The sequence below is a fragment of the Xyrauchen texanus genome, chromosome 32, assembly GCF_025860055.1.
Source record: "Xyrauchen texanus isolate HMW12.3.18 chromosome 32, RBS_HiC_50CHRs, whole genome shotgun sequence".
Lineage (NCBI taxonomy): Eukaryota > Metazoa > Chordata > Actinopteri > Cypriniformes > Catostomidae > Xyrauchen > Xyrauchen texanus.
The window spans coordinates 12,472,521-12,484,968 of record NC_068307.1 but is presented as its reverse complement, the minus strand read 5'-3'; positions in this window follow the sequence as shown (position 1 = coordinate 12,484,968).

Genomic DNA, 12,448 nt, shown 5'->3' with positions numbered 1-12,448 from the left:
ACTCATGCATTAACCTCAGTTCCAAAAGAGGAGAAGGGATCTGAAAAGCCAGTGTAATTTGTAAGTAATATTGTTATTGAAACTGATCATACCAGACTGGAGCTCATCCTTCCACATCACCTTCAAAGCATTCCAGCAGTCTCAGAGGAAGCAGACTTTGGAACCATATAAAGAGATACTGCGGCCACGCAGCATGGTGTGTTTTGGAGCTTTTCCAGGTTCAACAGGAGCTTACTGGTTACTAGACATTGCATACATAGACACACAGTATATAGACATGCCACACACATAAGAGAGCAGAAGGGGATTTTCTAAGGCTGTGGTTCACTGGATCTGCACAAGAAACCCCTCAAAGTGGGTGGTGAGCGGCTAAAGCAAAACTGAATTGAAGACAGGGTTGGGTAAAAGTCAGTTGTATGGTCACACCCTACAAGATGTTGAATAGGAATTTCAATGGGAATGACAGGAGGAGGATTTCAAAGAAATTAAACCCAGTCTTGCAAAAGTTTTCCAACAAAACATAAATTATTACTTCAGTAGGCAATGCCTATTGTTCCCCTGATATGTAGAATTTCTATATTTTACATAGATTTCTAAATGTTCTCCATTGATCAGACACATTTATCTAAACTAAGTTTAATTCTATAAACAGTTAATAGATCAATAAATAAATAAATACAATTGCCATACAGTACCACAAAATGTCTACCACATTGTTTAACTGTATAAAAAAATGTATATTGGTATCAGAATTGATTAAATTAGAATATTCTGGGAAATAAAGTGTTTTTTCATTATTGTCATATGTGCTCCAATAGCCTTGTACAGGCTAGGTGGCATTTCAAAAATAAATTGTTAATATCATAATGTTTTTGACAATAACGTGGAATATTGTGCTTATGATAACATGTTTATGGATAATTTGTACTGAAAATTTTACTGATTAACTTTCAGCAAACACAGATACAGATATAGAAATTTTTCTTTGGATGCAGCAATTGTTGGGTTGCCGTCAAGAACATAGAAGCATGGTGCCTCCTACTTTTGTTCCTGGAAAAGTTTATTTAGTGGAAAATGAGAACAATAGTAAATTAATAAATGAGTGAGCAAATTGAGGAAACCTGAGAGTTGATAAACACAGAAAGTCAAACATGCCAGTTACACAGGATAAACTACATGAAGTTTGTGAGCCACAGTAAACAGGAAAAATATATATTTTTCTCATCTGTGTTCACACACATACACAAAACTCTCTCTCTCTCTCTCTCTCTTACTCGTGGCCTGCTGAAGGATCAAACGACTGAGCAAGGTCACAAAATTCCCAGCTTTGTATTCACCATTGCTCTTCAAACAGAAAGGTCAAGCGTAGACAATGACAGCAGCTAATTTAAAATAAAACGTTGTGATACAACTAACGAGGTAAATAAAAGGCTTTTGTTCTGAGTGAAAGTTTATTTAGAATACAAAACAAATAAATTTGCATGTGCTTGGACATCAGGTTTTTAAAAATGTGTTTATTTTTTCTTAGTTATAGGTCATTTTTTTTGCCTGTGAATTTTCAAAAATGTTATTAGAGGAATCACTTTTTCAAACTAATCCATGAATTAAACTTTTTTAAAATATAAATATTATTTTCTAATAATAATAATAATAATAATAATAATAATAATAATAATCTTTCTTTAATTCCACACTGAAGAGTTTTGTTTTTTTAAGAAAGTCATATACACCTAGGATGGCTTGAGGGTAAGTAAATTATGGGATAGTTTTCATTTTTGGGTGAACTAATCCTTTAAGATGAAATAGAGAAAGTGAGAAAAAGAAAGAGACAGACAGAGCGAGCAAATAAAAAGAGACAAAGAGCAAAGATAATCTTGTCTTCAGGCCCTTGAGGCTAAAATGCAATACCAAGGTGGTAATCATTGTTGCTCATTTCTGGTAAAGCTGATGGACAAAAGCACAAGTCCTAAGCATTTTTACAGTCTTACTCACTGGAAATTTAACAAGCTCATGCAACAAAGGATAATCAAAAATCAAAAATAAATAATCAGCCCATTTACGGACTTAATTTAAATGTTTATTTCCCTATATATTATGACTATGAAAGATTTATTGAGTCAAGGGAAAAGAGGAGATTACACAAAATCTTCGTAGGCTATCACAGATTCAGATTTAATTTATCTCTTTTCAAAAAAGTTTAACATTGTGATTAGGTCTGAACACTCATTACAATGGCAAATATGTAAGCAACAATTGATAAAAACAGCACAACTATTGAGGTCAGTTCAGGTCCCAAGTGGAAATGCTACTCTTTTGCATTTTTTTATTTGAAATGGATAGTTCACCCAAAAATGTACATTATCTCATCCTATACTTACCCTCATCCCATCTCAATCTTGTTATGACTTTCTTTCTTCTGAAGAACACAAATGAAGATAGTTATAACTGCTCCATTTTCTGCCATAAATTGACAGGTTCCCCAGCCGTCTCCTCAAAAGATGCCACTTTACCCAACTCCACTCATAAAATGAGGGTGCATCAGTTGACTTCCATCCCCTAAGGATTTGCTGTCTGCCAATCTTCACTGGTTGGACCCAGCTTTTTATGTATATATCTTCTATATTCAAGAGCCCTCCATCACCCAAAAATACACAGTCTGGGGCAAAATGAAAACTGAGTGTCCAGTACGTCACACACAAAGTGCTGGACCCTCAACCAAAATTGCTGAATCTTAACATAACCCCAAAAAACATGAGTTGGGTACCCGTCTTCTGACTGGCATCGCCAGCAGGTGTAGGAGTCTTAAAGACCAAGCCTATACAATCTAGAGGGGGTCCTGTAGAACCGATGCAAAATCTTAAACTGCATCAGACGGACCCTAGCATCTCTAGATGCAGACCTGATGCTTTTTAGGATCCTAGTCCACACTTCCTCCTCCAACACCAAGTTAAAATCTTTCTCCCATAATATCTTGAGAAAATGAAGACTGAATTAACAGGGAGTAGATGCTTCATGACCTTTCCCATAAGCAGTAATCACCATTTCCAGAGTATCTGCCACTTTACGGAGGTGTACACTACTCCCAAAAATAGTACTGAGCAGGTGGCGCAGCAGTAAAAACCTAAAGAACTTCGATCTTGGAATCTTAAATAGTTGAACCAAATTATCAAAATACGTCTGTGCTTCATTCTCATATAGGTCACGGAGTGTAGTAACCTCCCTCACAATCCACTCTGACCAACAGAAAGGGGTCTTATTAATATGTAATTTAGGGTTCAGCCATATGCTTGAGGCACACCTCCTGCTTTTTTACGTGGCAAACTCATAAAATCGCCCCTCTCTGATGCTTTCTGGAACTCTTGTCATGTGGAGGGCAATGCGGTGCTTGACATTAGCGTTGAACGGAGCGTTGACGCCTCAACTCAACTCATGTGAAATGCGCTTTACAATGATGAAAGAACATTATTGAAACTCAAAATTATTATTATTGGTCTATTATTGTGGTCTTTTCTGATAAAAGCCATGCTCAGCAGTTTATAAAGGCTATTGCAGGAAAATGATCCCATAGATCTGCTTTGTGTTTATAATTCTTATACTGAAGTCAGTAGATTTGTAGCCATGCAAGTTTTAATAAAGGAGAAGGTAAGGATGTTATTAAATCTCTATTATTAAACTATTATTGTTGTCTTTTTGGATGAAAAATAATGCTCAGACTGAAGGAAGACTATAGATCTGCTTTCTTTTAATGCTTAAACACTATAAAGTCTCTTGGTAGATTTCGGTCATGAACGACTCAAAATGATTCACCGACTCACTCATAGCACATAAGATGCTCATTTGTTGCCACCTAGTGATATTTCCAGAAGGGGGTCACTGAAATAATCAGTTAATAAAATTTAGCCAGCCTCACCAAAATACTCTTTAATTTTCTGCTAATTCTGCACAATTGTAAACTTGAAAAAACCTGAATCACTAAAATAGCTGAAACTGGTGCTTTTAGCTTAATCTTTAAAAAAAAAAAGAATATCCCCAGAAAATATGTTCGTGGACCAGTGACTGTCTTATCTTTTTCTCCCCTCATGAGTTGCATCCCTGTAATTTGTTGTGGCATTGCAAGAAAAATCTACAAATTAGAAAAGATGCAAATTTGTTGTTTTTTCCATTACAAATGTAGCGCTCTTGCCACCTGTGACCTCACACAGTGTAGCCTACCTATGTGACTTTTTATTTTGTTTTTGTTTAGTTTTTTACATAGCCGAATTTCAAACATTACAACTAAACTCCCTACTAAGACGGACAGAAAGTTCTTGAAAAGGAAAAATATTGACAAAGGTTAGCCTATGTGGGATAGTGGTGTGACGTATAATTTTTTTAGTTGTAAAAAGTTTGCCATGGCATAAAATAGGTTTGGAAAAAACTGGGTTAGCCTATGTGGGATAGTGGTGTGCCATATAATTTTTTAGTTGTAAAAACTGTGCCGTGGCAGAAAAAAGGTTGGGAAACACTGGGTAAGTTTGATCAAAAGGCTTTGCAAAATACTGAAATAATGAAAGGTGCCCGGCTGAAAAGCTGTTACTGGGCAGTACGCAGTCAGAGCCAAAGCTTCTGATTCAGACTCTGTATCCCAGAAATTTAGAAAAGGAATTGACAATTCTGTGGTGGCAAGGCATAGATCTAGAGGGGTTTGAGACGAAAAATAAAATATCATCTGCGTAAAACAAAAGCTTATGTGCCACACCTCCCGCCATCACCCCTGGAAAATCATCCTCCTTTCTTACATCGCAGCTTCTAATGGTTCCAGGGTAAGTCAGAACAATAGTGGGGAAAGTATCCAGAGTAAAATAATCTGAAATTAATCCATTTGTTTGTACCGCCACTACAGATTGTCTATACTTAATCCATCCAATAAATGCATTTCCAAAATCTTAAAAAGATAATCCCATTCTACCATATAAAACGCCTTTTTGGTGTCAAGTGAGACGGCAGCGACCGGAGTCTGATCATTCGCCACTGACAACATAATATTGATGAAACGCCTAATGTTACCAGAAGAGCTATGTCCCCGAATAAACCCCACCTGATCTATATAAGAAATGTCATAACTTAATCGGTTAGCCAGAATTTTTACATCCATTATTACATCTAGCTGGATCAGGGAAATTGGATGGTAACTTTTACACTCGCTTGGATCTTTGTCCATTTTAAGAATCAGACTGATTCTTCTGTCATGGTTGGTGGAAGCTTTCCATTCTTTAATGATTACATATAAACTTCTATTGAAAGTGGAGTCAATTCAGTAGAATAAGATTAAAAAAAAATCTCAGAACCTTGCAGGTAGGTAAAGCCTTTATTACCTCATCAAGCTCCTTCAAGGTTATCTCTTTTTATAAATCTAATTATTTTGCTCAGCCGTCAATTTAGGGAGTTCTAATGGTTCCACAAATTTTCTAATATCTTCATCAGTAGACGAAGATGTGAAACTAGAAAGATCAAAATAGAACTCTTTAAAAGGCATTATTTATATTAATGGCTGAGGTAAAAATTTCACCATCAGCAGATTTCAGTGTGGGAATGGTAGAAAAAGACTCTCTCTGCTTTATATATCTAGCCAAAAGCTTCCCTGCTTTGTCCCACGACTCAAAGTATGACCATCTTTCCCTGAATAACCAAAACTCCAGCTTTTGTGACAAATTAGTATTATATCTGTATTTCTATCGGGTCAATTCTCTGAGGCCATCAGATAAAATTTGGCACTTCAGCTCTAACTCTGCACTTTAAATATTCCCTTCCAAAATTTGCCAAATATCTGCAAGAGCAAGATTTGTATACATCCTGTGAAGCGTCAATGATGTTGCTCTAGGGGGCTTACACACTTTTGCTTCACCATAATCAAGGACTGAATCCATCAAAATATTAAAGTCTCCTCCCAATATTATATCATGAGGGGTGCCAACGACTTGCAACATCCCTTTCAAGATCAATAAAAAATCCCTGATCATTAGCGTTAGGTGCATAAATATTAGCCAAAACCAACTTTGCCCCAGAATATCTCCCAAAACAATAATGATTCTCCGTAATTTATCTTTAATCTGTTTGAGACATTTTAATTGTAGATGTTTACTTATCAGTGTAATGACTCCGCTGCTCTTACTTGAGCCAGTACTAAAGAAAACATGCCCACCCCATATCTTCCCACATTTTTCAGCTTCCTGCAAGGAAAGAGCTGTTTTTTGAAGAAACACCATGTAATGTTTGAGCGGTATCCCGTCAACCAGTGGGAGCCCTCACCTGAATTATGAACAATGTCACTTCCTGTTTCCTGCAATGTCACTTATTGTTTGGCATGTCACTTCCTGTTTGTTATGTATATAGGGCAGTCCATTCACACACCCATATTGCGAAGTATTGCCAGTTCATCTGCCTTACCAAGCATTTTCCATTGCCTATTGTTTATAACTCATGTTATGACCCTTTTGCCTGTTTATCTGGATTACGTCTTTTGGATCATTTTGCTTTGTTGCCTGTTTGGACTGCCTGCCTGTTATTGAATTACTGCCCGTTATCTCGACTTCGTCTCTCTGCTCAATACCTTTTATTGTTTGACTGTTTATTGTCTTTGACAATAAAGAACCTCAGCAACATGGATTCTAACCAGCCTCCAGTAATGGGTTCATATAGAATACTTTGCCTAACCAGAATCCAGTGGAGGTTACACAGCTCAGAGCCACGATCGCTTATCAATGTGATGTACTACAGGGATTTCAAGAACAACTTGTGAATCTCCGAGCCGCTAACAAACATTTGACATGATAGATCCAGTCGATGCCTTCCCCACGCCCAGACATGGTAAGACTGGCATTGCAAGAAAAGTTTGATGGATCAGCTGACAAATGCAAAGGATTTTTGAGGCAATGTTGAGTTTTTCACTCACCAACCAGACTCCTTTAATCAATATACAGCTAAATGTGCTTTAATGATGACTTTCTTACTGGAAAAGCATTGGAGTGGGCTTCAGCTGTTTGGGATAGTGATGAACATATTTGCAGTTCTTACACATATTTCTCACAACAAATTAAGGACGTTTTTGAATACCCTGCAGGGGGAAGAGACATTTCTGTGCATTTATTGCATCTACGCCAGGGGAAATTATGTGCAGCCGATAATGCAGTACAATTTCGTACCCTAGCAGCGCAGAGTGGTTGGAACGATATATCTACTGTGGTCAACCAGGACATAGTTGTAACACATGCCCACATAGATCCAGTGCATCATATTCGACAAGGGTGAGCATCACACGATTCTGTTTCCAGTCAGAATTTTACTCTTCCTATAACCATTTTTGTTGATAACAACCAGTCATTTGTTACAGCGCTAGTGGATTCAGGAGCTGCATTGAACCTCATTCATCATCAACTAGTTACCAATTTCAATATTCCCACGATACCATGTATTCCTCCCATCCAAATCACTGCAGTAGATAATGCACCCATAGGCACAGGTCAGATAACCCATAAAACGATCCCTATTATGATTCAATTAAGACTTTTCCACATCGAGACCATAACCCGCTATGTCATCACCTCTCCTCTCCTCACCACCCCATTATACTAGGATACCCATGGCTATCACTCCATGACCCATTGATCTCCTGGAGAAATGGGGAATTGCTGCATTGGTCACCATTCTGTCAAGAGCATTTTCTGACCACTAATAGTAAATAGTTAATAGTACCATGCCTGACCACGAGAGTGGAGAGCCCCCAGATCTAACATTCACCCTCACATCCCCAAGGAATATTCTGAATTCATAGAGGAATGTAGCAAAGACTAAGCCGCCCAATTGCCACCCCACAGACCTTGGGACTGTGCCATAGACTTGCTACCCGGTTCATCTCCCCCTAGAGGCAAGGCTTATCCTCTATCACTCCCTGAAACGCAGGCAAGTAAGGATTACATAGAATAGACTCTAGCATCAGGCTAGCATCTATGTTACCAGCCACAGCTGGATTTTTCTTTGTGGAGAAGAAAGATGGTGGACTCCGACCATGTATAGATTGCAGATCTTTGAATGCCATCACAGTCAAATACCGCTATCCCCTGCCATTAGTCCCATCTGCCCTAGAAGTATTAAGAGAAGCCAAGATCTTTACTAATTTGGATCTCAGAAGTGTCTACAACTTGGTCTGCATCAAGGAAGGTGATGAGTGGAAGTCTGCATTTATTACCACTAGGGGGCACTATGAGTACTTTGTCATGCCTTATGACCTTGCCAATGCACCTTCAGTTTTCCAGTCATTTGTCAATAAAATGTTCAGAGATCTTCTCAACAGCTGTGTTATTGTTTACATTGATGATATCGTTGTTTACTCCAAGACCAGGGAGGAACATACCAGAGCCAGACAAGATTACTGTACATTTCAGTAACCGAAAAAACAAATACACAATGTATTTATTACAATTTCTATTTATGTAGATACTTGCAAGTAACCACTGACTACAAATACAATATTACTCAATACAAAACATATAATACAGGCTGTTATATCTTTTATGAGTTATGCTTTAACATATAGTCTTCATTTCCTTTTTAAGACTGAAATGAATGTTGAAAAAGTGAATAATTTTACTTACAGAAATCCGATTTTAGCAGCGTCTACGTATTAAAATGCAAAGAGATTGTGTAGTATAAAGCATATACTGTATGTCATGAATTACACCGCTAATACATTTCTGATGGGATGAAAAATCCATTGGACTTCTTATAAGAGAGGGTTTTGCTGAAATAATGCATGATATTCCAGTGTGTTTATCATGTGTTCATTGGCTCAGGGAATTAGAGGGATGTAGGGGTTCGGAGGGAAAAATACAGATAGTTTGCCCTCTGCAAAAGGGTCTGCTTGAGGGAAGGAATGGAAAGGCAGATGGAATCAAATGAAAAAAAAGAAACAGGAATCACACCCACTGTGCATCAGCCACTCAGACTTCAATGACATATTCTAGAAGGGAGGTTGGCAGTGAAAGGCCAGCAGACAGAGGGCCCTGCCCACTCTGAGGTCATGCAGTTTGGATTTGACTGGCAAAATTTGAGAGAAGAGAGAATGCTACAAATGCTGAATATTATGTTGAAGACATTTAACATAGTTGTTAATTTAGTTTTATTTATTTTAAATTTTTCCATTAAATGTAGTTTTAATTTTCACTCTATGATTGTTAGTTTCAGTTTAGTTTAGGTTTTTTCAGTATTTCGTTTTTATTTCAGTTTTTGCTTGCTAAAGTTAATGCGTTAAAATCAGTGGCATTTTCATGTGCAATGAAACAAGGTTGCAAATCTTTAAAATTGTATAAAATACTGCAAAACTAAAATGGAATTTAATTTGTTATGAAAATCTATTCAAGTCAAGTTTCAGTTTAAAATTTTTTTTAATTACTTTTCATATCAGCTAACAATAATATCTATAGTAATAATATAGTAACAATAAGCGATCAATGCCCTATAAAACTCTAACAGACTCACTAATACCAGTGATGGTGCCATACCTCACCTTCCATCAGAAAGACTGAGGCACAACTCTGCATTTTAAACACTAGTAAAAGCTAAAATTGAGGGGCATGAGCCCTTAGCTGCATTGTTGGAGCCCTACAGCATTTAGTTACCAATCCAAATTTGCTCATGATTATTTGAGAAGTGAAATCGGGTTAGACATGTTACATCATAATTCAAAGATCCCAGATGCAACAGTCTGGCATGTCGTGAGCACAGTGTGCGTCTGATAGCTCAACTGGTGATTGGAAGAGAAGTTGCGTGATTTAGGCTTAAAAGCACTCCGTTTCCTGTCCCATTCAGGCCAGTGGTTATCGTCTCCAGGGAGAGGGAGTACTTTGAATGTTATTTTTAGGAGCAGAGAGCTCATTTGCTTTTCCCAAGGTGAACAGGGAAACTCATCTGATCCTGACAGTGGCCCTTCTCTTGTCAGGCTGTAACACGCTGTCAGACATACACATGCAAAAACGAACCTACAAGTCAAATACATGTACAGAAACATACAGGAGAAGGTAATAGTGGTGATGATGAAGATAATGTTGACGGAAACAGATAGTGCCATTGGTAAAAGTGACTTAACTGTTGCATTCATGGAAAAAGTGATGTCATGCTTGATCATGATAATGACATTGACAATAATGGTGATGATGATGATAATTTTGTACAAGCCAACAGACTGAAGCTACTACAGTGTGTGTGTTATATATATATATATATATATATATATATAAAACATAGAATTATAAATCACATAATGTTTATTTTTAATTAATTGTGCAGCTAATATATAAATGTTTGTATATGTGTTATATGAATATATACTGTATTAATGAACGTAAAGTATGCTACTGTAATAAAACAAAATGTGACTATGCATGTGCATTAAAACATCCACTATGTCACTAAATTCCAATACATATGAGATTAGATCCACTACATCATTGCGCTACAGTCTGCAGAAAAGTGTACTTGACTAAAATGCGAGCCAGAAGCATTGGAGTGTCGGCTGTGAATGAGCACATCATTGGTTTGACCCACTGTAATAAGGATGTTTCTAACTCTGTTGATCTGTATTTCATGGAAACCTGGCTGAATGAAGCCCATCCCGGACAGCGCATTTCATCTGCCGGACTTCCAGCTGTTCAGAACTCACTTACTCACTCGGACTCACTTATAATTATTCTGGGAGATTTGAATAAAGCTAACCTCACCTTAATGAGTCTCGGGATAGGGAAGTTTGGGGCCCCCTGCTGGAGCAGCTGCCCCCGCGACCCGACTTCGGATAAGCGGTTGAAGATGGATGGATGGATGGAACCTCACCTATGAACTGCTAAATTACAAAGACCACATCACATGTCCCACCAGAGACAGAAATATACTGCATCGCTGCTACACCACTGTAAAGGATGCATATCGCTCTGTCCCACGTGAAGCTTTAAGACTCTCTGATCACTGTGTGGTTCATCTTCTCCCGACCTACAAGCAGAAACTAAAACCAGCTTAACCTGTAGTAAGGACTGTAAAATGATGGACTAATGGAGCTGGAACTACAAGCCTGCTTTGACTGCACTGATTGGAGTGTTTTTGAAGCTGAAGCCACATACCAGGGCGAGCTCAAAGATACTGTGACATCATATTTCAGTTTCTGTGTGGAAATGTGCATCCCTACTAGGACATTTTTAATCATTCAATAACGATAAACCATGGTTTACAGGAAAACTCAGACAGCTTCGTCAAGCCAAAGAGGATACTTACAGAAGTGGGGATAAAATATTGTACACCCAGGCCAGGAAATCAGTGTGGCTAAAAGAAGCTACTCTGAAAAGCTGAAAAAACTGTTTTCAGCCAACGATCCTGCATCTGTGTGGAAAGGCCTGAAAAGCATCACAAAGTACAAAACCCCTCCCCCTCGCTCCGTAGAGAATCAACTAATGGCTGATGAATTGAATGTGTTTTACTTAAGGTTAGAAAAGCCCGGTCTCACACCCATCCCCAGCTCTGATCTACACTTCACAAACCAGCACTTCCTGGAACCCCCCTTATGGGTGTGATCCTATTTGTGGACTTCAATAATAAATATCATCATGCCTTCAAAACCATCATGCCTGATCTTCTCTCAACCAAACTGACCCAGCTCTCTGTGCCCACCCCAATCAGTTGATGGATCACCAGCTTTCTGACAGATAGGCAGCAGCTAGTGAGACTGAGGAAACTCACATCCGGGACCCTCGCTATTAGCACTGGTGCTCATCATAGATTTGTTCTCTTTCAACTGCTCTTCTCCCAGTCCATGAATGACTGCACTGCAAAGGACCCCACTGTCAAGCTCCTGAAGTTTGCAGACAACACCACGGTCATCAGCCTCATCCGTGACGGTGACGAGTCTGCCTACAATTGGAAGGTTGAACAGCTGGCTGTCTGGTGCGGCACAACAACTTTGAGCTGAATACGCTCAAAACAGTGGACATGATGATTACCTTGTTTTATATTCTGTGTCTCACTGTAATGTTCTGAGTGCAGTTCTCATATCACCAAAAAAAATAAAATAAATAATTGTGTACGTGGGAACACTTGGAAATAAAGCTCATTCTGATTCTGATTCTCTGAACGAATACACCCCATTTACTTGATTAGTGCGTATAAGCGAGCGTCTTTTGACCGATTGAAGCAAAGGAGGCATGTTGCTCCTTTAGTTCAGTAATCTCTTTTAACAAGGAGAGAAAGGGGCTGGCTTAATTAAGAGTAAAAGTGACGAATGATAGAACTATGACATCAGGACGTAATTAAAACCAGTAATTACTTACAGGCTATGTTGTCGTTTTTGTATACCTAGATGGTCATGCACTGCAGTTCACAAAATTATATTCTTTATTGTCATTTGCGTGGAAAATGCTTGTGTTATTTAAAT